Genomic DNA, 8,111 nt, shown 5'->3' on the forward strand with positions numbered 1-8,111 from the left:
CAAGAAAGAAACTGAAACTGAATTTAGCCAAACTGAATTTCTGGTGAGCTTCGGTGTTTTAATGATATCTCTCAGTTGGATGATTCAAATAACAATCCTTTAACTTCAATGATCAAAAAACTCAATTTGGAACAAGTCGTATTTCACGTCAGTTGGGCAAAATCAGATGTTATCGAGGTCAAACTGATAGTTGAATGACCAAACTGATTGCACGAAAACAACAATCAGTTGGATATGAGCAGTTGCGGTATTTTGGCCATATCGCTCAACTAGGTTATTGGAATGAAGCGATTCAGTATGCGTTTGAAATATAAGAAGATGATCTACACATCATTTTCAGAAGTAAAAGTCTTAATTGAAGCTTAAGATGCTGATAAATGACGATGAAGTTACTGGTTTTGCACAAACTGAAATCAGAATTGCTGATTTCAGCACACCATCTGATACTGAACTGGACCAGTGGAGGAGACAAGAACTGAACTGGACCGGTTGAGCAACTTACCAGTTGAGCAGCTGACCGAGCTATTGTAGCTCAACAATTTTCTCCCAAACCGATCCTATCAAACATGATGCTCAACAGTTATTCTCATTGACACACAATAATCATTGAAAGTATGAGAAGTGAATTCACCAGAATTATCAAGTCTAATTTTCTTGATTTTATAATTGGGAAATTGATTCCGCAATTGTATTATTTGAGCAAGTAATCTTGCAATTGTCACATTTAGAGTTGATAATAAACATACATGTGACTATCTGCTGGAGGCATCAATCAATAATCTAAATAGTCCACATAGTGGATTAATTGGCCCACAAATATCACCCTGAATACATTCAAGAAATATTGGTGATTCATTTTGGATTTTAGCTGGTTATGGTCGTATAATAATTTTTCCAAGAGAATGTGTTTTACATTGAAACTTATTATTTTGAAAGATCTTCTGGTCTTTCAGCGGATGACCATGTGTATTTTCTATAATTATAATCATCATTATCGAACTGGTATGTCCTAATTGATAATGCCAATTAATTAATATTGAAGAATGATCAACTATCATGTTTGATTCAATTGGATTTATATGTATATAATGCAATCCAGTAGGGAGCATTAGTAGTTTTTCAACAACATATTTCTTTCCAGATTTATATGTTGTAAGACACATATATTTCTCATTTACTTCAGTTATTGTCTGAGTATCATACCCATGGGAATATATGTCATTAAAACTCAACAAATTTTTTTCCGATTGTGGTGAATACAAAGCATTATTTATCATAAATTTTCTACCATTAGGTAACAAAAAATGTGTTTTATCACAACATTTAATCAAGTCTATATGACCTGATATTGTATTTACCATTGTTTTTGTTGGTTTTAGTTCCAAGAAATGTCTTTTATCTCGGAGAATAGTGTGCGTTGTACCACTATCAGGTATGCAAACTTCCATGAAATTAATTCCTTGTTTAGTTTTGTTCATAGCATTTCTCATATTTGAACTTCAAAAAAACATGCAATGAAAAAGGTTACTGACAATACATATGTAATTTATTGAAAACTATAACACATATCATATTATACAATAAAAAACTATCATATTAGTACATGTAAAATAAATATTTACATTTCTGTTCCACCAGTATTGATAATTTTCAGAGAAATCATTTTTAAAAATCTGCAGCATCAAAATGAGTTGAATCACTCAAATTATCACTTTGTTCAGTGAAGTTGATCTCTTTTTCTTTTCCCTTTATTGATTCTTTGCTTACAAAGGTGCTCGAGGGCTCAACAAAAACGAGACCAATGTCCTGGAGTGCCTCATCTGAAAAAAGAAATTTCAAATCGTTTTGAGTGATTTTCATTACATGTTTTCATTATGCCTTTTTAGTTGGTGGTACGTGACGCTCTTTTGAGATAAGTTATAGAAGTAACTATCTCGATTGTTTTCAAAACCACGGCCACGACTACAACTACTTCCAAGCCCACGACCACAACCACGACCACGACCTCGATTTTGACCTTGACCAAAACCTTGTCTACGACTTTTATTTTGGTTTCCAGGTTTAAATTCACTTTTACTTACGACATTTACTTCAGGAAATGTTGTTTATCCAGTGGGTCGGGACTGATGATTTCTTATTAGCAGATCGTTGTTCTTTTCCGCCACAAGAAGACATGCGATAAGTTCAGAATATCTAGCAAATCTACACACTCTATATTGTTGTTGTAGAGTTATATTTTATGCGTGAAAAGTGGAAAATTTGTTGGGTATAATAATTGTCCCTGCTTGGTAAATTGATAAAAACGTGGTGCTTGAATTGTTGTGTGGTTTAAAAGATTTGAGTTGCACCATTACCATTAGCTATATCTTTTGGTAAAGCGGAAAGCGCTCGGTCCTACAATTGGTACCAGAGCCAAGGTCACGAGTTCGATTATAATTGATTGCAAGAACTGCAACTATTGGAAGGGAGATTATGGGCCGCAATAATTGTCCTTGCTTGGTAAAAAAATCGAACTGTGGTGCGTGAAATGCTGTGCTGTTTAAAAGATTTGAGTTACACCATTATCACCAGCTCTATCTTTTGGTAAAGCAGCAAGCGCTCAGTCTTACAAAATATTTTTCGAGCATTTTCTATTCCGTAACCTCATGTCCACAAAATTTTAATTGCGAGATTATTTGATACATTTCCGAGTTGTAATTAATGAATTTCTTAAAATCTTAGAATCTTAAAGTATTTCATTGATCACGGTCAGTCGGAAGTATAACTTCTCTTATATGTTCAAATCTTTTCTTTAATCCTTTCTATAAAGTCATGAGATTTTTTTCAATATTGTAATCCTTCATCAAGATGTCCACACAAAATATCATAGCTTTTGTCTTTTCTTGTCGTGTTGAGATATCATTTTCTTTAATGGTCTCATTTAGACCCAATGACTGAAGGTACATTTCTACATCGAGAGTCCATGACATTTAATTTTTTCCCGTAATTTCAAGCGCAACGAATTCGAGCTTTGCCAAATTTGACATAGTGGTACTAGGAAAAATAACAATGCATTTTTAGTTAAGTTCTAAATCTATTAATATGGCAATACAAAGTAATGGATAAATGATAAGTATAAGCATACTTAAAAATAAAGAAAAACGTGAGGCGTATATTCTCCGATAAATACAAGACTGGTGAGTAAAATAACCAAAATAATTATACAAAATAACCTTGAAAAAATCATCTTCTTCCTCGAAAAATTGACGGAGAAATTTTTTTAGGGAGGAAGACTAAGTTTGGAATGATTGAATGTATTTGTGAAATCATATTTATAGGGCAAAAATTATTCGTTTATGACTGTTTATACAAATACAAAATCTTAAAAAAAATAAATGTATATATATGCATAATTTTATGGTAATAATATGATGTATATAATGTTAATCATGTTTAAATAACTATGTATATCAAATCACATTATTATAATGAGGTGTCAAAGACTCTTTTTATATAATATTTTGACATTATTCAAATATATATAAATATAAAATATATATATATATATATATATATATATATATACTTATTATATAATACAATAAAAATATATAAACAATGAAATAATCACATCACGTTATGATAATGAGGTGTCATAGACTCCTTTTATATGATAACATGATATTATTTCTTAAATAAATGCTCAATAAAAATAGATAAACAGTAACACAATAAAAATATATAAACCGTGTAATAATATAACCATATCATGTTATTATAATGAGATGTCATATACTCCTTTTATATAAAAACATAATATTATATATTAGTTATATACAAAATAAAAATAAATAAACAGTAACGCAATAAAAATATATAAACAATGTAATAATATAATTACATCACGTTTTTATAATGAGGTGTCATAGACTCCTTTCATATAATAACGTGATATTATATATTAAATATATACACAATAAAAATATATAAACAATAAAATAAATATTCTTACTTTTGAATATTGTTATCTTTTTCTTATGTTTTGGAGAATGGAAAAATATAGAGAACTTTAGAATTTCGTGTTGATAACTTGTCAAAAAATATTTACGGTAAAATAAACAAACTCACAAAATATATTAAACTACGCGCTTTATAAAATTTTCTCCACTCAATTGTATATCTACTTCATAAATTGAGAGACCTATTTATAAAATTTCTTTCAAAATAATCCAAAAATAATTACATCATTACATACATCATCACACACTAATTTTCAATATTTCCAACTCTTATTTTCAACATTTAAAATATTTTATTTAAATATTAATTAATAGTTTTGACTACAATGTAAAATTATCATTGAATATTCTGGAAGAATATAAAATTAGTTAATTGAATTATAATAGTTATTTAGTTTTCATGTATTGTCAAAAGTTGATAAAATGCTACAAAAGATCATGACTCGTCATGGATTATTTGATATGATTGGAGAATCCTAACACAAATGTAACTATTAAGAAATCCTTATTAGATAATGAAACATAGTGGAAATATTTGACAAAGTGAAAACTCTAAGTAAGAATAATATTGTGATTCAAACATAAGAGTCCATTTAAGATTCTAATTTAGAGATCTATTAGGATTCTAAGTTGGTCTATGAAAATTACAAGATGACAACATATATCATATTAAGATGCTAGATTTGTCTTCTCTCCTTCAAAACACAGTTTTTGGGCCCCTCCCTTTTGAAGAACCTCTTGTTTGTGAACATCACCATAACACCACCAGAGTTGCGAAATTCCGACGATCAATTCTCAACACAAAATTTCGTCTGGATCTCTAGTGCAATCTATGTGAGAAATTCGGTATTTGATCGTGAACCTAGTTTAGAAATTTAAGAACGACACTTAATCTAGTAGATCATTTGCACGGAATTTCAAGAAGAACTATTACCACTTAAAATTAGGAATAGTTTGGTGTCCAGCGTCTTAGAACGCAAAGGAGGTAACAACTCTAAACATTTTATGCATGTATTTGACTCATACGACACCTAAAAATATTAAGATTATCAAAACTAAATTTCATTGAAAAATTTAAACTCCAGCTTCATCTGGGGTGCGAGAAAACGATACTTCAATAGTGATTTTATAGCCAAGGTTCTCAATCGTATGATTTCGTCGTTATTTATTGTTTAAATTACGTTGAATAAATTATTTCTAACTGCTGAAGTTTTTTTAGATCCCCTGAAAAATTGATTTTTAAAGGAAAAAATTTGTATTGTTTAGGGTAGCAATGCATGCGGGCAGCCACTGCACATCTAGGCAACGACGATTGCTCAAAATGATTTCAAAAAAATTGGTTTTTCGTGCATGCCATCGTGCGGGGTGCGAAGGGACAACTGCCGCGAGCAGTGGGGCGGTGTGCCCGAGATTATCTCGGCCAATCCTGCCCCCTCACAAGCTTGAATTATTCCGTCCAAGTGCAAATTTATGATTTTTCAAAATTTTTGTGTTTAATTTATGTTTTATGAAAATTTTGTCGAATTTACCTTTCAAATAATTTTTTTGACAAAATCATGTGATTTTCTGACATAAAATAAATATTTGAAATATTATTTTTAATATTTATAGTAAAAGATGTTATACAAGAAATTTAATTATTAATAAATTAATTATATAATTAAATAATATAGTTCATTTAATTTAATAATTTATTTTTAATTATTGAGATTTGTGACAAATTTACAAGATATATGATTTAAATGATAATATTTATATTATGGATTTTATACAGTAAATGATGTTATATGGTACATAGATTATCGAGAGTCATGACCAAAGTGCCATGTGTATGTTATGTTATTTTACATTGTTATTTTTAATTATTTGATAATTATTAAACTATATTTGTTTATGACATGTTCTCATCCCTTAAATTTATATCCTAATGTATAATGAAAAATATTGGAAGCTTTTATAATATTATATTTGCATCCCTGCATTTACATATGGATTGAACTTGGATCCGTGTATGGCTCTCATGATAAAATAACTCTCGGTAATCGATCATATTTTATTATCTATAACTCATGTGATACATTATAAATAATTAGTATATGCGTTATTATTACTATAATAACAAGAATTTCATGAATTCGGCAAACATACAAACAAAAAAGACATGTAATAAGATTTTAAAATTAAATGATGTATTTAAAAATGAAACTCTTATTACATGTAATTTTTTGTTTAACATGTTTAAAATATACTTTTCTGTATGGTTGCATTAAAATGTAATTTTTAAAAGGTTATTCGAGTTTCCATCGAGGAACGGAGACCGATGGCTGAAAAATAGGAAATGTTTTTATTTAAATAATTATTTTTAATTATTTAAAATATGGTTGATACTTTTTCCTATTTTTGAAAATAAGGGGTTTTGAGGTGATTTTATACGCCGGGACATTAATTTTATCGGTGTTGGATTTTCAAAAAAAATAAGAACGTTTTGGCAACCCGACTAATAAATTCACAAACTTCATTAAACAAAATATTTTAATTAAGCACTAATGGGCTATTTGGACCTGATTAACTTTCCTAATGGGCCTAAGCTTTGTTAGTGTTTTATTTACTATTTAAAGTGCAAAAATACCCCATAACTCACATACAAACCCACGCCCCACTCCCCCACACCATTAAAACTCCTTTCACTCTAAACATACGGCACAAATATCATAATTAAGAGGAAAATTCGAAGGTTCTTCAAGGAAAATCAAGCCATCGTCTTCGTGTCATCGTTCTTCGATTTATCAATATTTATTTGTGCGTTAAAAACGCAAAGGACACGCCATATTCTTTCTTCACCCATCTATCACACCATAGTATTTATTTAATTGAGTTTTTTCATGAAAAACAAGTGAATTATGAAACAATTTTATTTTTGTATTACATGTGAATTTTTGAGGCATGAACTTGACCCAAATTTATGTTTAACATGTTGTTAAGGGGCTGCCATGATTAGGAAAGGTTTAAGGGATGTTTTTGCATGTTCTAAAGAGCCCTAGGTTACACGAGACACTGCTGCAACGTAAACTGAACAAAGCTGGAACCAACTTTCTGTTTTGGTGAACTTGGGGCACGGTTTTGGGACTTGGTTGCTTGGCTTGGGTTCGGCTGGGACCAGGGCTATGCTAGAATCAGGTACGAGTCAGGGAGAGAGTCTTAGCCATGCTAGGACTCGAGTCGAGGGCTGGGTAAGGAGTCCTATCCAACCCGAGAAAGAGCCATGTTGCGCGCTTATGTGCAGCGGCGCGCATGGGCTCAGGGGCTTGGCGAGGGGGCTCGGGCTGGGCTAGGTCAAGGGGTTAGGGTCCTAGGAGGGTGCTTGAGGGGCTGGTTATAGGGCTGGGCTCAGTTGGGTAAGTGTCTAAGAAAGAAACAAGAGTCCTAGTCTATAAGGGAGTTCTCGGCCATGCAGATGCAGGTTTGGGGAGCTTCGGTTTTCAACTTGGGGTCAAGTCCTATGGGTTAGCTTGGGTCCAAGAGGTTCTTAAGTGGTCTGGGAAGGTGTTGTCTCAAGGTGGCTTGGGCATGACTCGACAAAATCGAGAGTTGGCTCGAGGGTGGTCTAGGCGTGAAACTTACGGTTTCCTTTCTTGAAAATAATTTAAAACATGGCTCATGGGGTTCGAGTCGTGGTTCACGAGGGCTAAAATAATTCAAAAAGTCTATGTTTTTAATTAGGAATTTTATATTATCAATCGGGATTAAAACGCCTTAAAAACGAATAATTAAGGAATAATTAAAAAGTTTAGTATTTAAGCTAAACAAAATTATCAAAAAATTTAAGCTTAAATAATTATTTGGGACATGTTAGAGTCAATGGAAGTAAGAAAAAGTCAAATTCGAGGATTTTTACGTCCAGGGATAAAACGGTAATTTTGCACCTAGAAAATTAGTAAACTTCATGGCAGTGCGCTGGATGTTGTTTTATACGTCAAAATGTTTATTCTAAATGTTTATGGAATTTTATGATTATTTATGAAATTTTATGATGAAACGATAACATTAAAAGAGATGTTGCATGCTTGTTTTTAAAAGAAAAATGATATTAAATACATGATTTTTATAAAGTGA

Source organism: Primulina tabacum, chromosome 8 (genome assembly GCF_025594145.1).
Source record: "Primulina tabacum isolate GXHZ01 chromosome 8, ASM2559414v2, whole genome shotgun sequence".
NCBI classification, from domain to species: Eukaryota; Viridiplantae; Streptophyta; class Magnoliopsida; order Lamiales; family Gesneriaceae; genus Primulina; species Primulina tabacum.